Source organism: Meriones unguiculatus, chromosome 7 (genome assembly GCF_030254825.1).
Source record: "Meriones unguiculatus strain TT.TT164.6M chromosome 7, Bangor_MerUng_6.1, whole genome shotgun sequence".
NCBI classification, from domain to species: Eukaryota; Metazoa; Chordata; class Mammalia; order Rodentia; family Muridae; genus Meriones; species Meriones unguiculatus.
Genome location: NC_083355.1, coordinates 121,272,579 through 121,290,949, shown reverse-complemented (window position 1 = coordinate 121,290,949; position 18,371 = coordinate 121,272,579). Strand labels below are relative to the sequence as shown.

Genomic DNA, 18,371 nt, shown 5'->3' with positions numbered 1-18,371 from the left:
AAAAAACAGACAAACAAAAGAAAGAAAGAAAAAGCATAAGCTAGAAGTAATTACATAATCATACACATGTATAGCCACCAAATAAAGATTAAAAACACAGCTGAATTAAATAATATATATATGTTTTAAATTTAATCTTTAATTCTTTTTGTAAGAGTATTCCTTAGGCTGAAGTAATAACTGAATTAAGTGTTTCTCTCAAACCCAGGTAGTAAAGACAAGTTTTTTCCTATGGTCTTTTTTGATAAGGCCTGTGTTTTATTCTTAATGGCGCTAGCTTTGGCTGCTGGTGCTGCCCCTCAGTATCTGATTTGCAAGTAGCAAAGCCGCTGTGGAGTTTACCGCGACACTGGCTGAATGTCCCTATGGTCAGGCAACACAAATGGTGCCCAGGGTGGAGCTTCGCCTGTGAAATCAGGAGTTGAGGGCCCCCTTTCTTTCCTTCCTGGAGTTTTCTGCAAAATCAAAAGCAGAGACTTTATTCAACACCTGCATCTTTAACTACTGGAGCAGTGTAATTACCTTTCTTAAATATTCTATAGAATTGTCAAACAGCAATTTTCTTCCAGAAGACAGGCTTTTCAATAATGTCGTTTACATACAGAGTTTAACATCTCTTAAGCTAAAAATCCAATTATAAGAATCTGAAATTTACCGCATGTTAATAATTTGATCTTTATAAAATTGCTAATCAGGGCACCTCTAACATATATTATGAAGCAGAAAAAATATATAGTGAGTTAAAATGAAATATTTTGGGGTTTCTTGAATATATGTCAATTTCTATTAATATTGGTGTATTAACACTGGTAGTTTAGTGTTCTGCTTGAATTTAACCTGTTTGTGAAAAGAGGTGGGTTACTATGACATGACTTATCAAGATCACCTGATGTCATCATTTCCTCTTGGCTAATGGAAAGTACCAATACTTTAAAAAGCTGCCCTCGTTCTTGATACATAGACAGGAGATGACATATTGAACAAGCTGAGATAATTCTCTGTATTGCCACATCAGAGAGCAATGCCAATAGTAAATTAGATGAGAATTTAGGCCATGTGCTGCCATTTACTGAGGCAACTCCTGCCACGTTGTACAAACATTCATCATCTTTGCCATTTTGATTTAATAATTTTGAAGTACACATGGATTGCCAATGACTCGGGCTGTGCGGCTTCACTAGAGGAACACAAAGTGAGCGTGGAGGTGGAAGATTTAATGTATCACCACATCATTTCATTCTGGTGTAAGTGCTAAATTAATGTTATGAAATGTTAGGAGCATGTCTGTGAAACTACCACTTGGAAAACATTTGAGAGGACCTTCTGAAACCCTTAGATTGGCACTCTGCAATTCTTCTGTTGCCCACGTTTTCTCGGGTTCTCAAGCAAGCTACCTTGCCTCCTGTGGCTGTTGCCCACGTTTTCTCAGGTTCTCAAGCAAGCTACCTTGCCTCCTGTGGCTGTTGCCCACGTTTTCTCGGGTTCTCAAGCAAGCTACCTTGCCTCCTGTGGCTGTTGAGAATTTCTGTTCTGTGCACCAGTTTGTGTCCCTGGATCCTGTAACTCTTTTGTATCCTTTACTAAGCTTGTTGTCTCCAGAAAGCCATTTAGCCTGAATTCTAGTGTACAACCTTTTCAGACACTTCTTCAAAAATCATACTCCACCATTCTCAACACACACACAAAGCTTAACACATTTTTTTAAAAACAGTTTTACAAGGAATTGTTTCGAATTTCCATCAGTTGTCTGGAAACCAAGTGTTTGTCCAAACTGCCCCAGCCTATAGAAAAATCTGTCATGCATAATCATTTGTATCCTGTTTTCATTTTGCTTACACACAACATGAAACCTGATACCCTAAATATGCCAGGAAGGAGGACTCACTAAGTTCTGAGGTGGCAGACGTGTATTCTTAGAGCTACAAGACTCAGTTTAAATCTTGACATTTTGTGTTTGGAAAATAACACTTGAAAAATGAAATATAATCAAAATAACCCGCCTATTCGTGAACAGTTCTCAATAGGTGCATTTCACTGCAGGGAAATGTTGAAGTTCTGCTTCCGTCTCGTGTTTCTAGGCCCTCCGTTGTCTGTGAGCATGGCGGTATACATGCTTGGACACAGGAGTGCATGCTACACACGAATACCAGAAAGCAAGGAGCATTCTAACTTAGCATCTGTCTGTGCGTGATGGCACTATAGTGAGCTCTTTCTCTCTCGCATTGCTTTATATTTTATGGAGTTTCTCTCTTACAACTGGATTAAAGAGCAGAGACAAGTTTTCTCCATTACAAAATTCTCATTTAATCCTTATCCACACTTAATTTATCAAATTAAATCAGACAAGATTGATGCTGTGGCTTTTCACGCTGGACAACTTGTGTAAAATCGGCAGACAAGGGGTTGTAAAGGGTGCCCACCGTGACTTGTCATAGCATCTTGCCTGAGCCTCCGTGGCCCTTGCCTCCATCCAGGCGGGGTCAGGATGCTTCTTGATGTTACACTGTGGGCTACACTGTGGGCCCTGCAGGGAAGCAGGGTAGGGACACAGCCTCCAGCAGAGCCGCTTGTTACACACCCCGGGCCCCCTTCACCTGCCCCAGCCATTCAGAATAACATCGCACCATAAAATATTCATGAAGTGCAGGATGCTGCAGCCAGGCCTGCTTCTGCAGGTGGCTGTTACATCAGTAATTGCCAATACTTCCCTCCACAGCGTAAAATTGTTTTCATTATGTGTCATGAACACAGAGCCAAGCAAAGCCCTCTAGAGTGATTCCCAAGAGCTGGAGGGAGGTAGTACTTAAACAGGCACTTTTGGGCTTAGATTAAAAAATAAATAAATAAAAAATAAAAAGGAGAGTCAGTAGAAGCTCATCATTAACTCAACTCCTAAGAGCCGCAAAAAGGAGACGCTCTGCAAAACTCCGTAAAGATTATCCCAAATGTCTCAGTTACCAGGAACAGCTTTAGGCCTTCTCGGGTCTTAACGACACTTGAAGCTGCAGAGAAGAAAATCGCTTTCCACCTGACTGAAGTTCCCATGGAGTGCAGAGCTGGGGGATAAGCAGGTTTCAGCAATAAACTCCGGCATTGTGAGGAAATAATGGCCAGCCAGGTCCCCTCGTTTTGATTCAACGGTGTCTTTTTCTTTCCCCCCTACGGAGGGCTAATCACAGCCCCACTTTGTTTAATTGCAGCAAAGAGAAAAGTGTTTAAGAAGTCATTCTGGACCCCTTGGAATGAATGCTGGGGTTCTCCAGGGACAACAAACAGATGCATACTAAATAAGATTTAATTTTCAGATCAACATAGGCAGAGTTAAAGATTTTTAGCGACTGATCCGGGAGAGATGCGGCTGCAGAGACTCTGCAGTGGGGGTGGGTGGGGAAGAAGGGCGGGGAGAGCAACAAGTGGGATTAAAGTCTTGGTTTTATATGGCACAAGCTGTTTTGGCATGGTGGGAGGGTCCTTACAGGACTAAAATCTTCACAGAATGGAGGGCTGTTGGTTCTTCTTTGCAATGTGATTCCGATTTAGGAAGAAGAAAGGAAGGGAGCAGCAAGAAAGGAAGTGAGAGATTAAAGAGAGAGAGAGAAAGAGAAACGTCCTTGATGTAAATGAAGGTAAACCTTTTAATTGACAGATTTGCCGAGCCCAAGTTTCAAGCTCAAGATGGGAAAAATGTCTGCTGCAAAGCCCCTGTAGATGGCCTCAGGGTCATGAACTCCTGGGGTTGGGAGCAAAAGGGTGGACATATCTGTCTCAGGCTTTCTTCTGGAGCTTGATAAAAGTAAGCCCAGTCCGCTAAGGAAGCACCGGTCTTCATCTTTAATTTAAAATCTATTTCTTCCCACTCTGCCCTCAGGGCCTCTTCTTAAAGAAAACTGTTTCCTTCTTGCCTTTAGAAAAAGTTGACCGGGAACAATGCAGTCATTTAATTAAGCGGCTGCCTTAAAGGGCTCATGGGACCTGAAAATGTGTAAAAACAAATTCTCCATTTCAAAGCCAGGACTCCATATTTTTAAGATGTCTTTTTTTTTTTTTTTTTTTAATCCTAACAGGAATTTTTCATCAGGGTATCTAGAGAGGAGTTATTTAATTGTAAAAAGAATTTACGGTGCAATTTGGATGGCATTTTCTTTTGCTAACACGGAATCCATTGATAACAAATTGACCATAGGTAACTGTCAGTCTCAGAGACTGAGGGAAGCAATGGGCGTGAAAGCACTCAAGAGCATCTGCTGCAGGGGGTTTGCTCGGGGCTAAGTGGAAGATTCGTGCTGTTTAGTGTTCTGCAAAAACAATGTAAAGTGTGTGTGTGTCCAGCGTACACGTATGTATCATGAATGATGGATTTTCCTCGCATCTGGTAACTATAGACGTTTTCCCTCTGAATACAGCAAATGACTGTTGCAAAATGAAACCACTATGTGTTTGAATGTTGCATTATACTTCGTTCCATTTGGAGTGAAAGGCGGCTTTAAAAAGTTAGGTATATCATTGCCAAAAAGGGGCTAAATAGTATTGTCAGCATTTTGAGAAGGCATAGGTTCTTTTTTCTCCCTTCCTTCTCAAACTCCTTTCTGGACAGCTGTTAGTGACTTAGCGAACTTTTCATATGGATATGTATGTTAATGGCAGGCAATGAACTGGAGATGGAGGGGCCCAAACAGGCCCAGCTCTTCAGCGCACATCAAAAGCCTTCACAAAAGGAGCAGTAAAAGAGACAGCGATGGCAGAGCCTTCACTTTTGTACCCTGAATTAGTTCTGCAAGCAATGAAACTGATCTTTTCTCCTTGCCAGAAAAGTCTGCTGATTTTTGTGAGTGCTCATTAGCACAAGAGGCATTTGTGAAGATAATTGACTGACGCCGACACTGCGGCTGTCACAACACTGCCAGCCAGCAGTGTGTGTGCATTTTAATAGTTAGTTTTTTCTTCTCTCCACTTTGTGGTTTCTAAAGGTACTAGTCTTCCAAAGGTTTGCACTCATCTTCCAAAGGCTTAAGATTCCTTTTCAAAACTATTAGCCAGCCTTACCTTTACAAAAAAAAAAAAAATTTTTTTTTGTATAGCACCCAGTGTGGATTACAATATAAAATATTCCATGCAATAATCATACAGGTATCGGTCCAAAGTATTTAATTATGAAATGGACATCTGGGTAATGGTTTATTACTAGAGTGTTCTAACAGCACAAAGCACCCAACTTCATCAAGAAACAACTGTGGTAATGTCATACATTTTATAAGTACTGGGGGAAGGAATAGAGTTTTTGGAAGCTCTGCCTTAGCAATAGGCTAACTGAGGACTCCAGAGGAGAAATTCACCTAGAACAGGCCTCTGAAGAGGGCAACCTAAGCAGCATGCACAGTGCAAGAAGAAGTCTATCCCGAGCAATGGGAGAAGAGTTTCTAGTCAGGTCTTTGCTGCGGTAGCGTCACATCATGGAAAGCACTGTTACGTATTTGACTTTTGCCTTCTTTCTTTTCCAAAGGAACTCATAAAACATGTTCTTGATTTAATTAAACATTCATTGGGTCTTTGTGCAAAAAAGCACATCTGGAAGTTTACACGCTATTTTGAGAGAATACAGACCCCTGCGTGGCTGTATTCCATGGCCTTGTGTAGCACAGTCTGCAATCCAGACACTTGCTAAACTGCATGAGGACTCCTGTGCATATTGACTCTCTTAGGATACTCTTTTTCTGGTACACTTAGGAAGCCTGTCTAGTTGTATCAGGTGACAGGGAATATTTTCCTTAGGAAATAAGCTCTTCCAAGTCGAGGAGAGCAGAATGCATTGAGTCACATCTGAACCATCACCTTTAAAAAATGAATATGAGATGTGTGGTGTAGCCTTTAGTGAACACGCTCCTACTGCTTGGTTTCCTGGATTAACCCCAACCTAAAAGGCTGCAGAGCAGGTAGAAAGGGCTCTCACTTCACTTTGGAATGCGTTCCTCAATGTTTTTCAGAAGCAAGCCCTCGATTTCTCAAAATGTAGCTATTGTGTGAACATTTTCTGAATGATAAGGTAGCTTTGGAAAGCATTGGCCTAGGCTCACCTCTCCTCACTTCTGTGCTAGCTTCTGTAAAGAGAAGCCACTGTACCCAAAAGTCCTTACCAAGCCACTGTAGACTGGGTGTGGTGGCTAGCGTCATCCCTGCCAGAGGAGGCTGAGGCAGGAGGCAGAGTGCAGGTCTGCTATAGGATACTGCATGAGGGTCAGCTTAGTCTGCCTACATAACAGCTTCTGAACACTTGTCTTCCTTACCATCTGTTCCAACATTTGACCTGTGAGAGAAGAATTGATAACTATTCTAATTCATTAGAGACAGAGACCCATTACATTTCCCCCCTTGATTTCTAGTGTCTCAGAAACAGGATGAACAGTAACCTGCAGATTGTGTGTATGTGTGTGTGTTTTCCTTTTCCTATTCATGGTATGTTTTACTGGTCCCTGTCTTGTTTGTGCTCTATTTTTCATGTCTGATCTTTTGAATTGTGTGAAGATTACTATGAGATGCTTTTTCTCAAGTATGTCCTATTTGTTTATTTAGAGACAGGGTCTAACTCTGTAGCTTTCTCTTGTCTCAAGTTCATGATCCTGCAGCTTCTGCCTCCCGAGAGATGATGTAGACACTTTGGGCTCACCACTTTGGGCTCCTCTAGTGTGAATTTGGTTTTGTATTTGTCTTATCTATCTATCTATCTATCTATCTATCTATCTATCTATCTATCTATCTATCTATCTAACTATCTATCTATCATCTATCTATCTATCTCTATCATCTATCTATCTATCTATCTATCTATCTTAATTATTATGGTATGTATATGGGTGGTTCATCTTACCAAGTTTGTGCCTGGTACATACAGATCCCTAGGAACTGAAGTTATAAGTGGTTGTGAGCCACCACATAGGTGCTAGGAATTGAACCCAGGTCTCCTGCAAGAATAGCCAATGCTTTTAACCACTGAACCATTTCTCCACTCTCTGCCTTCTTTTTAAAGCCTGAATAGTGTCAGTGGCCCTGACTCTCACACAATGTGTTTAGACTAATAAGATCCAGAGTCTATAATTAAATAACCCATGTTAGAGAAATGTGATCAAGTTCATGATATTTCAATATTTTAAAACACAACTTTCATCACCAACTTTCTGAAAAGTCCTTGGTGCTATCTACTTCTGTTATGTATTTTGTACATTGAGTAGATTCAAAATGTGTGCGTGCTTGTACATCTTTGTGTGTCTCTAAAGGGAAGGGACTAACCAATCAAGAGGAGTCAAATATAGAGGAGTTGCTAATATGGGAATGGAAGCATATTTGCTGAGAGGAGAAAAACATGAGACAGTCTATCCTGAGCATGCAGATGTGAAGTAACTTAGAAGAAGGCATAATGCTGGGTGTGGTGGCACAACTTCAATTCCAGCTCTCCAGGGGCAGGAGGATCTCTGGGTTCAAGGCCATCCTGCTCTAGAGAGTGAGTTCCAGAACATTCAGGCCTACACAGAGAAACCCTGTCTCCAGAATCAAAACACGAACAAACAAGCAACCTCTCCTGTAGCTCATGCTAGTCTCATGCTTCCCAGGACTCTGAGGAATGACTTTGAACTCCTGGTTCCACCTCTCCATTTAGAGATTACAGACCTGTACCATTGTTCCTGGGTTATGTGTGCTTGGGACTGAATCCAAGGTTTCATACATACTAGCTACCAACTGAGCAACAACCCCAAGGCCACAGAACTTCTAATTTGTAGACCTTTTAAATATTACATTTAAATAATTACATTTATTTAAACTAAAAGTAGTAAGATATAGCTTCAAACCCAGCCCTTGAGAGACAGGGGCAGGTAGCTCCCTGTGAGATGAAGCCTGGTTTACATAGTCCCACGGCAGACAACCTACAAGAGTGGGTTCTCTCCTACCACGAGGGTCCTAGGAATTGAATCTGTGTCATCAGCCTTGGCTGCAAGCGCTTTTGCCTGCCTAGTCATCTTGCCATCCTTAAAGACTACTTTCTATTCTGAATAAATAAAGTTTAATGATGGAAACAAGTGCCAGTAAGCTGGCTGAGCAGGCTCAGCTAACCTGAGTCTGACCCCTGGAGCCCACATAAAGGTAGATGAAGAAAAAACAACTTCAGAAGGTTGACCTTTGACCTCCACAGCACAGACCATATCACAGATACATTTTCTTTCTCCCTCCCTTTCTCTTTTCCTCTCTCCCCTCTTCTCTCTCCCTCTCTCACACACACTAATATACATTTTAAAAAGTTTTATTCTGAAAATAAATACTCCTCAAATTTTTGTTTTTTATCATTTTTAAAGAGAAGTATTTTTTTAAGTATTACATTTATATTTATTTTATGTATGAGTACTCTATCTGCATGTACACCTGCACACCAGAAGAGGGTGCCAGATCTCATTATAGATGGTTTTGAGCCACCATGTGGTTGCTGGGAATTGAACTCAAGTCCTCTGGAAGAGCAAACAGTGCTCGTAACCACTGAGCCATCTCTCCAGGCCCCAAGAGTATTTCTTATATGAAGTGTTTTGGGCCATTTGTAAAGCAGGGTAGCCCTGTGCCATTTGGCATTGTGTTTCTGTTTAAACCCCGTTTACCAGCTTCAAGGAGACCATCAACTAGCAAAGCAATGTAAATTTCAAGTGGAAAACTGATGGCTTTTATTTTTTATTTCTCTGATTTGTTCCCGCTCATTTCGATTGTTCGTTTCATACATACTTGGAATGCACAGGTTGTAAAGGGGTCTTATTTGTCTTGTTCTTCAAGCCCAGTTCTTCCAACCAGCAACACTTCTCAAATGGAATTAACTGTTGTTCAGGTTGGAACCCTACAGTTCCAAATGGTTTTCTTCTAGAAGCCCACTTTGGGATAGCTCAAGACTCAAGGCTGATTTTCCCATCAAAATTAGCACAGGCTGAGCTGAATGACAACTACCCAACCCGAGCCCAGGGTGCTCAGTGTGCGTTGTTCCTGTACCAAAGGGGCTGTGCTGGTGCTTGCTTTCCTTGGGCTTTGAAATGGAGCGGGGCACTGGTGGTGAGGCAGGAGACAGACTGGTTCCAACAGTAGGCAGAGAGAAGGAGGGACAATGTCTTGCTGGACTCCACCCACCCTGGGAGAAGACACCACTGGAAGGCTGTGGTGGATGCATTTAAGGGTTAGACCTTACGGGGACTTCCGCATTTCTCTGTTCATTTGGTTTTACACACCCTCTCTTTAAACCAGGACACCGGCTTTATCCGTTATCTTACAAACGACACCCAAGGTACTTAGCTCATTAACATGTATGTTGTACTAATGTGTTCATTCACGGGTTGTTTTTATGCGTCAGGGATTGAGCTTCATTCATATTAGGCAAGTGTGTTCTACCCTGAGCAACGTCTATCCCTGGACTATTTTACTCCTCCCCACCGCCCAACACACATACAAAAAAGTTTAACACAGAGCAAAAGCAATGTTAAAGCAATGTTACTTTCTTGCTTTCCAGGAGCTGTGATTAAAGGTCTGTGCCATCATTCCTGGTTCATGTGGCGCTGGGGAGCAAACCCAGGTCTGTCTATGGAAGGCAAGCACTCTTACCAACTGAGCTACAGTCCCAGTCCTTCTCATTAGGTTGTCTTGCTTATGAGAATTACTCGATATAAGTAGGAGAACATGGAAGGTAATTATCAGAATACCTGAGGACTGAAGTGGGAAGTGGCAGGGTTAGGCTCTTTGGCAAGAACTTCACTGAACTTTTGCCGGCAGAAGCATTTTATTGTTCTACTTAATGTTGTGTCTCTATAACCACAGGACTTAGATGAGACAGGAAACGTGTTGAATGCAAGCTGTGTATAGAGCTACTTTTCCCACACAGTCTAGTACAGTGTCTTCCATGTTAAAGACAACCACTAACCTCATGGATGAGTGGGTGAAGAACCCAGTGACTGCAACTGAAGCTTCATTATCGTTTTTACCTGTTCCATGTATGCCTGCTTTGCTTTTCCAAGATAATTGTCTTTTTTTTTGGAAACTCACAAACCTAAATGCCTAAAAACAAGAATAATGAGGGAAGATATTTTTTTTTTATTGTTTGATTTGATCGACTCATTGGCCTTTATCAAATGAGAACCAGGGCAGCCGGACTACATTTGGAGAAGAATGCTCCTAATACTGCTAGTTCTGTCAAGGTAGCCATGCATACAAATTCAGAAAGCCATGGCTTCCTTAGTTAAGTCTACTTTATCATAGTCACGTGCTTGAGGTAGGCACAGTGAAGACTCTGCTGTTCTGTGGATGGACCTGCTGACAATCTGTGGGAGGGGCTATCTGAAGGGCCGGTGAGCACAGCAGTCTAGACACGAGACAGCTGTGAAGTAGCACTTTATTGTGGCAGTTGTCCTACTATGATACATTTAATTGTCCAGAACAGAGATTTCTACATGAATTATTCTTAATTTGATTTGAAACAGGCCAACTGTTGTCTCCGATGATAATGCAAGGGCCTAAATTGAAGTTCTGTTTTGTTTCAATGGCAGTAGCTTTGGAAAAGCAAATGGAATTCCCTCCAAGCTGAAAGCAAGCAGGAAGCCTGTTTAGCCACACAATTAGCACTCTGGCTGTCATCATCCCTCAACTGGCCCTAAATTGGAGAAGTTACCACCTCAGGTCTTCACCTGAGTCTCTTTACAGCTGAAAGAAAAATCAGCTCCTTTCATTGAAGTATTCTTATTCACTGAAAACAAAATTTGGTAGGTTTCTTCTCCATCTTTTAAATATAGTTGTTCTGTTTAGGGTCATTACAGTGGTTGATAAAATTAACTCTACTTTTTTTTCACATTTTTTTTCAGGTCTACTAGAACTAAGAAATTCTGTATGTCTGTAACTTTATGCCGGTATTTTTATGAATTTTAATTAAATTCTTTTTTGTCTGTTGGCAGTTTTAAAAGTCTGAAACATGCCCAAACATCTCAAAGGATTTAAAGAAAATTATAATAGTAACTAGTTTCTCCCCTTTCCCTTAAAAAAAATACAGCACACACTGAAATTATTTAAATTGCCTGAGCCTTTTAAGCAAGTAACCACATTTTAACTAGGTTTTCTCCAGTCCTTCTATTCATGCCAACTATAGAAATTAGCCTTCACTCTCCCCTCACTTACACATGGATACACACGCTTGCATGGACACAAGAAAAATTTCTTTTCTCCTGTCAGCATTCCTCCCCAACAATGCTTAGATTAGTGGCATGAAGGCGGCCGCAGAGAAAGGACATTCAGGCCAGAAGGCTCCCCACAGGCACAGCTGGTAGGGGTTAATGGCAGCTGAACCTCCCAGCCAGGGCCCTTTCTCTATTGTGTGTTCAACTCCTGGGAAGGAGGCCGACTTGTGACAGCCTCTGGGGTGCAGGGGATCAGAAGTGTAGCAACTGGGTCACAGAGGCAGCGTTCCTGCAAGGAGCTTTAGGGCAGCCAGGAAGCTGAGCAGGGCCACGGGATGGTGGCCCAGAGCTCTTTCACTCTTAGTGTAGCTAGATGTGAGCAATGAGTTGCTCATATTCAGAAGCTCTTCCATTCTGCCTCAGTGCTGTGCGTATATGGCACTGTGTGTTACTCAAGTCTGAGCACGGGCGCTTGGGGCTTCTATTTTCCACTTAGAATAAAGACTCCAGAGCTGCGACACAATGGCCCTGGAGCGATCTCCGGGGCCTCCTGATAAATAGACACGGAGATATAAGTGGAGAGTGATTTATATGGTACTTGTCTAAATGAAGTAGGTGGGCTTCCCAGGCACCATGGGATGCGACCAACGTGGATGTCACCCCAGGCTTCTACTTTATCTTTTGATTTTAAAACAAGAAAATGCAATAACAACAGCTGTTTGTGCCTACCACAGACATCAGACCTCTTTAGTTAACTTTTATTTTCTCTCTCTCTCTCTCTCCTCATCCTCCAGATAGGGTCTCATTGTACATCTCTGGGTAGCCACAAATGCAGGATTATAGCCCAGGCTGGCCTCAAACTCCTTTTGCTTCCCTCAGCCTCTTCCTCCTAAACTCTGGGATTGTTGGTCTGAGCCACCATGCCCATCTTAACAGACTTTTTTCTTGTAACTGGGTGAGTGGCACTTTATAGGCAAAATGTGTTTTCCAGAGAGACAGAGTCTTGAAGAAAGCAAGCTTGACAGCTCTGAGGGTCCTGTGTGGAGAAGGTGGGCTTTGGCACAGAACCTAATCCTATATTGGAGTAGGGCCTGGCAAACTAAGGGAGTTCCGTAAATATTAATTAAATAAAGACTCCCACAGTTACAGAGGTTGGCCTGGCTGTTCATTTTTAACCTAAAAGGTTTTCTTGTTTAGAAATCACAGTAAGCACCAAGGAGAATGTTTTTTTTGTTTTGTTTTGTTTTGTTTTTTGGTTCTGGCTAAATGAATTTGTTTCCTTTCAAAACAACTGAGCATCCCCTACCAAAGACTGTTAAGACAATTCATTCTGGTTAAAGTTGGCCTCATTTCTTCTTTGTACACCAACCTTAGGAGCTAATTGGGGACTGCTTTGGGTCACATGGAGGCAGGGAATGCTAGAGGCATCCTTGTTCTAATGCCTTTGGCTTGGTTTATCTAATTTGAAATTTTAATGCCACTTGACTAAAATTTGCTCTCTCCTTGAGTTTGTTTTGACTTATCACTCTGGGAAAAGGAAGCAGGGGAAATAGAACAAATTAGGGCCCTGGGATTTTACCTGCAGCATAAACATTTAATACTTCCTCTTTCAAGTCACAATAGTTGGGGGGAAACAATGCAGCCCAATGAGCTCATTAAAGCTGTTCTCTTCGGGTCATAATAGGGAGCCAGCCAAAGAGTCAAAGGGGATGAGGCTGTGCAAGGCTGGAGACCAGCTGAAGAACGCTCTCCTGGCTGCTGCAGATGGTTCTTTTGGAGGGATTGTGATTCTTAGGGCCCCTTCTTGGGAAGAAAGAGCAAAATGACCATCTTACCCGGACACACAGCTCCAGGCCTCTGAGAAGATATTCTGGTGGTGCGCTGAAGTAGTTGAATTTAGGTGGCAGGCTAATGGAACCGCAATGTGACCATTGTAACCCAAATCTGCTTCTGCAGAGAAGTGACATGACAGGTTTGTGTTATTTACAAAACTCACACGTGGTTTTATTGTACTCACAAATATTCCTTTTATTCTTATGGCTTCACTGTAAGCCTGGAGGATTTTTCCAATATGTGACTTTTAAAGCAATTTAATAATTTTTTTGTAAATACACAGAGGAGAAAAATAAGCAGCCTTTCTAGAATTAGAATGCACAGTCAGAAAGTCTTGGAAGGCAGGGGTGCCTTTCTGAACTTGGCCATGCTGCTCACTGCAAAAGGCTCCTCCCTCCTTAGAAAGCACTTCCTTCCCTTTTCTTTCCATCTTGCTTTATTTAGGCTGGTGGGTGTGGCAAACAGAAAGGATCAGAGAGTGGTCCCCTTCCGTGATCACTGGGATACAATGCAGAATCTGAAGGGCTGGAGGCCATTCTCTTTCTTTACAACCTAAGGCTGTTTGACCTAAACCTTAGAATCTCTCCTCTCTGGGTGCAAGGTTGCATTCGGGTGGGCAAAAATCCATACAGTTATTGTTCTTTTCCTTTGAAAAAGCAAACCACACCTAGACTGGGACTTTTTCTTCTCCTCAGGATTCAACTCACATTGCACTTTTACGCTGTATTTTAGTAAATCTGAGAAAATAAAAACAGCGCTGCCTACCAATAGCAGGGCTCGCAAGGGCAATCGCATACTCACACACTCCCTGTGCTTTTTAATAAAAAAGAGGGTGAAACTAGGCGAGTTTGTTGCACTGTAATATGTATTAGGCACACAAAAATACAAAAAAAAATTAAATTAACAACTCATGAAGAATTGAAGCAAACAACAGCCTCACTGCGGAGATTTTACATTAGCAAACTCCTGATCTCCCTGGGTGTAACTATTTTGAAGCAATTCACTCAATAGTTTGTTGTTGTCTTCTTAAAGAAAAAAATAGGTAATTTCACTTTTACAAAAACAAATTTAACAGGAAACACTGTTTTCAAATTTCAGAGTTGTTTTTAAACCAGTTGCTCCAATATGGCATGATACAACTATCCAGGACATGCTAGGGAAAGGGTTAAGCTTTCCTGACTTTCAGATACAATGAAATTATGACAGGAAGAAAATTGTGCCATTTTAGCATGAAAATGCTTGTACAAATACTGTCGTTCCTTCCTTCTTACTTTCTTTATAATGCCTCAGCGATAGCTAAGATGACAGACATTTGACAGGTATCTGTAAGCACACGGCCCAGGCAGCTCATTAAAGTTTTTCTTTCTATGCATCAGCTTTCACAATGGCAAAAACCCATTAGCATTGACTATTCCACAGATTAGAAGAATTAAGGGCTTCAAACGTTGGCTTATACCAAGCAATGTCATTTGTGAAGTGATGTTTGCTTTATTATTTCCCTTTCTCTCCCTCTGAAACCAGACTGACATGACTTTAGCTCTACATAGGGTGCAATGTGCAAACCAAAGGGTTGGCTCATCGATGAAAAGAAATGCATTCCCTTTTATACATGACTGGAATGGCCAAGAGAGGGACTTCACATGCACTATTTAGGCTCATTAGAGGACTGATTATGATAGTCCTCTGGTGTAATCTTTAATCGACTTTGACACTAGATTTGCCCCGTTACAAATCCTGTCATGCAAATTAAGTCATTTGTGTTGTTTGATATGGAAAGATCTGCTATGAAATGAAAGATTAGCTCTCAGATGAGGCACAGGAGACCAGTGCCCTTGTGCACCAGGCAACTGATTACAGGGATGACGGCGTCCGTTTCTCCCCGCTGCTAACATTGAGGAGGGCTCAAATTAACATGGCTCTCTTCCCGCACCCTGCTCGGAATACACACTCATGTTTTCATAGCTGTATTTCTCAGGCCGTCCCGAACAAGTGCTGCAGGCGGCCCGAATGTGCAGTTACCCTACCCTATTTATTCCCCTTCGAGAGTGGTCGCATCTTGCACACTCGTGGGTAAAATTTCTGTTCCAAACAGGTGATCAGGGCTGACTGACTAATAAGGCACTCCACAAACCAGAAGAACAGCCTACCGAATTATAATGCAGCTGTGGCTTTCTATACCTACCCATTACCTATTTTATTTTTACTGTTTTAAAATATTTGGTTTTCTGTAGACAGGGCCTAGTCTAGCTCAGACTGACCTTGAATTTCCTACGTAGCCGATTGGAACTCCCGGTCCTCCAGGCTCCACCTCCCACGGCCTGGGATTACAGACACCACACCCAGCCCTTCCAGCAATGCAGGAAGCTCATGCTCTCAGTATTTGTTTTGATTGACTGTAGGTAAACAAGAATTGTGACAACTAAGGAGACCTAAGAAGAGTTTTCACCAAAAATCTCAGGTGACAACTATTTCACTTGCTAACTGAAAGATTACTAACACCAGGAAGATGACCTTAACGGTCGTATGACCTCGTTTAGCCTCACTAGAGGGTATTTCTGGCCCTGAAGATAGGAGTCAGTAATAGAAGTGGAAAAGAGGTGCCTCGGCTCAAGCAGTACTGTTTCGTCTGGAAAGCACTACCCAGAACATACACATTTGGGACATGATTTTTTTCAAAGATCTCTTCCAACTTAAAACAACAAGTTTACCATTTTCAGGTCAAATTTGACAGAATTGGTTAAAAAAAAAGAATCTATGTTGAATCAAAAATGAGCATGAAAAATGGCTGACAGACAACCACTAGCAGACAGGGAGGCTGGAAGACAGAGAGCTTCCCTGGAGATAGCGGTGGCGTGCCGTGGCTGGCTTCAGGAGTGGGCAATGGGTGGAAGCCTTTCCCGTCCTCTGCCAAGGTAGCCGAGACTGCCCTTCCCAGGGACACTTCAGGAAGCTTCCGGAAGCCCGTCTGTCCTGGGTTTCCTCATAGCTGTATGATTGTCATTTATTTGGACCTACTTTAATGTCAAGCCAGCTCTCAGAGAAAGAAAGGCAGCTATGCAAATGAAATAGTTTTAAAGCTGTTTCTCAAATACTAGTCATATTGAGTACATAACCTCAATGTGTTTTTTAAGCTATACATTTAAAGTGCAGATTAAATGTTAATAAGCCCAATTCTGCTTCACTGAAAAAAAAAAAAAAAGAATGATTTCAAGAGGCCTATAACAAAGTTTGTCCTCACCTCTGATTCTGTATATAGAATGTATGGCTTAGTTGTCTCTCATCCCTATTTCTTTTCCCAAATAGTTTGTAAGTAAAAAGAAGGTGACAAAAATATGATTATAGACTTATCATTAAAGCAAAGGTCAAATGCAATGCAGCCATGGGCTGGCTGGAAAGCCAGGAGGGACGGAACGCTCCAAGCACAGCATAAATATTCTGTCTAATTCGAGGCTGTCAGAGAAGGTGTCTTTGATTGAGCAGTGATGTAAATAGTCATTTAAATCCCTCTTAAATGATCATAACACAAGGGAGAGTGGCCTCCAGCAGCTCCACCAGCATGTTTTCTCTCCGACATTTTTAATAGGCATGCTTTGTCCTTTGAATGAGTCACACACCTCTGTTTTGATTAACTTTTATCAGATTTGGGGGATTTCATTTCCCTCATACTAGATATAGCATCAGCCATTTTATATAGGATTGAAAAAGTTTTTAATGAATGAAATAACATGTAGTGTTTCCTTGGCAATCCTCAGAGGAAAAATCAAGTCCATCATTGAGTTCAACTATCGATCTAAGAAAGTTTCCAGTATTCCCAAGATGACATCACTAAGGGGCAGAAAACTGCTACTAAGTCAATCCACCCGATGGTCATGAAAGAGCTGGACATATTTTCAGCAAAGTAATGTTTATGAACTTGTGGAAGAATACAGTAGGGGAACCAAATGAAGGAAGCAAAAGTGAAAACAAACTTGAGAAATCAGTAAGATTGGATTAAATACTTGCGTTTAGTGCTGTTAGCTGAGGTATGTGACTGAGAGTTCCCGCAGTTGGGCAGTACTTCATTCAGAAGATGTAATCCATGCTGTTAATGTAGTACTTTAAACTTAACTTTATAGCACAGTGAGTTAAATGGTTGCCATGCCTCAGCTATCCCTCCTTGGCCAGGGGACCCAGACAAGCATGAATATCGTTTCTGACCACCGGTGGCCAGTTAATGTATCAAAGGGCACACTGTTGCTTTCAGACAGGGAAATCCTGACCTTAACTCCGAAGTAGAATCAAGCGGAGGGCTGTTAAACAGCAGCTCGCCGGGCCCCACCTGCGGACGTTCTCCTCGGGCTATAGAGGCGAGCTCCGGGATCCCCATGGTACTTGCCCACCAGGGCTACACTTTGCAGACCACTAAGAAGGTAACAGGAAGTGGCTGGGGGGTGGGGCGGGACAGGGAGGTCTCCACGTAGAAGAATCTCTGTGTACTGGACAGAGAAGAGGGAAATAAATCCCCAACCAGCTTTCTTTAGTATTTCTCCTCTTTTCCCTTTTAATGTAGGCGATACCCAACTTCAGTTCCCAGGACATGTCTTTCAAGTCTTCATTGAAATTCACATACATTTTTTAACATGGAAGAATATAATTTCTAGGCTCTGATGGCCTATTAATAAATAGCTGTAAAGTGTGTATACATCTGAGGCTCGGTAAAGGAGCACAGATCACAGGAAACTCTCGGTGCCCGGGACCTTGTGGCGCTGCTGGGAAAGGTCTACACTCCAGCATGCTGTTTCCACCATTCTGATGGGCACCTGCACAAGCCCCGCAGGTCATGCTCCCTCCACAGGAGGCAGGAAGAGGTGGGAGTGGGTATGCGGAATGCAGGAAGTCCTAGGCAGCGGGGATTTTAATCTCCAATTGCCACCCTTTCAGCGTCCAGTGCAGAGCCCATTTCTTGCCAGGAACTGTGTGTGAAGATGAGGGAGGAATGGAAAGTGAAGGACAGGGAGACAGATGAGCTCCTCTCTTTTGGAGCAGCTCAATCTTATTTGCTGTCTGTACTTGCCCAGATTAAATGAAGAGTAGCACTGAATGAGAGCTCGGTCCCCAGGGACCTGGACATTAGCACGTGGTGTGCTTGGAGCAGTCCCCAAACCTCACTTCAGATGACTGTTCTCATCTAGAATGACGAGCATGTAGTTTTTCAGACTTTAGATCTTGGGCCACTATACCATCATCTATCCTGGCACAATCTTAAGATTCAGATGCCCAGGAAAGTGGTCATTGTTCCCATTTCACACCCTCAGGTGTTCTTTTAAATTAGTGACCACCAAGCCTATCCTGGGACTTAGAGAAGCCTCTAGTGATAAATGCAAT

The 18,371-nt window shown here is 42.3% G+C and overlaps 1 long non-coding RNA gene across 1 annotated transcript in view; it reads right to left on the bottom strand.

The window, feature by feature from the left end:
- Window positions 1–255: 255 nt before the first annotated feature.
- Window positions 256–18,371, bottom strand: part of LOC132655465 (uncharacterized) — a 29,603-nt gene continuing 11,487 nt past the window's right edge. The window contains exons 2-3 of the long non-coding RNA XR_009593275.1: window positions 13,010–13,124; window positions 256–455 (exon numbers count right to left, since the gene is read on the bottom strand). This is a non-coding gene — a long non-coding RNA (uncharacterized LOC132655465). The remainder of the gene's footprint in view (window positions 456–13,009; window positions 13,125–18,371) is intronic.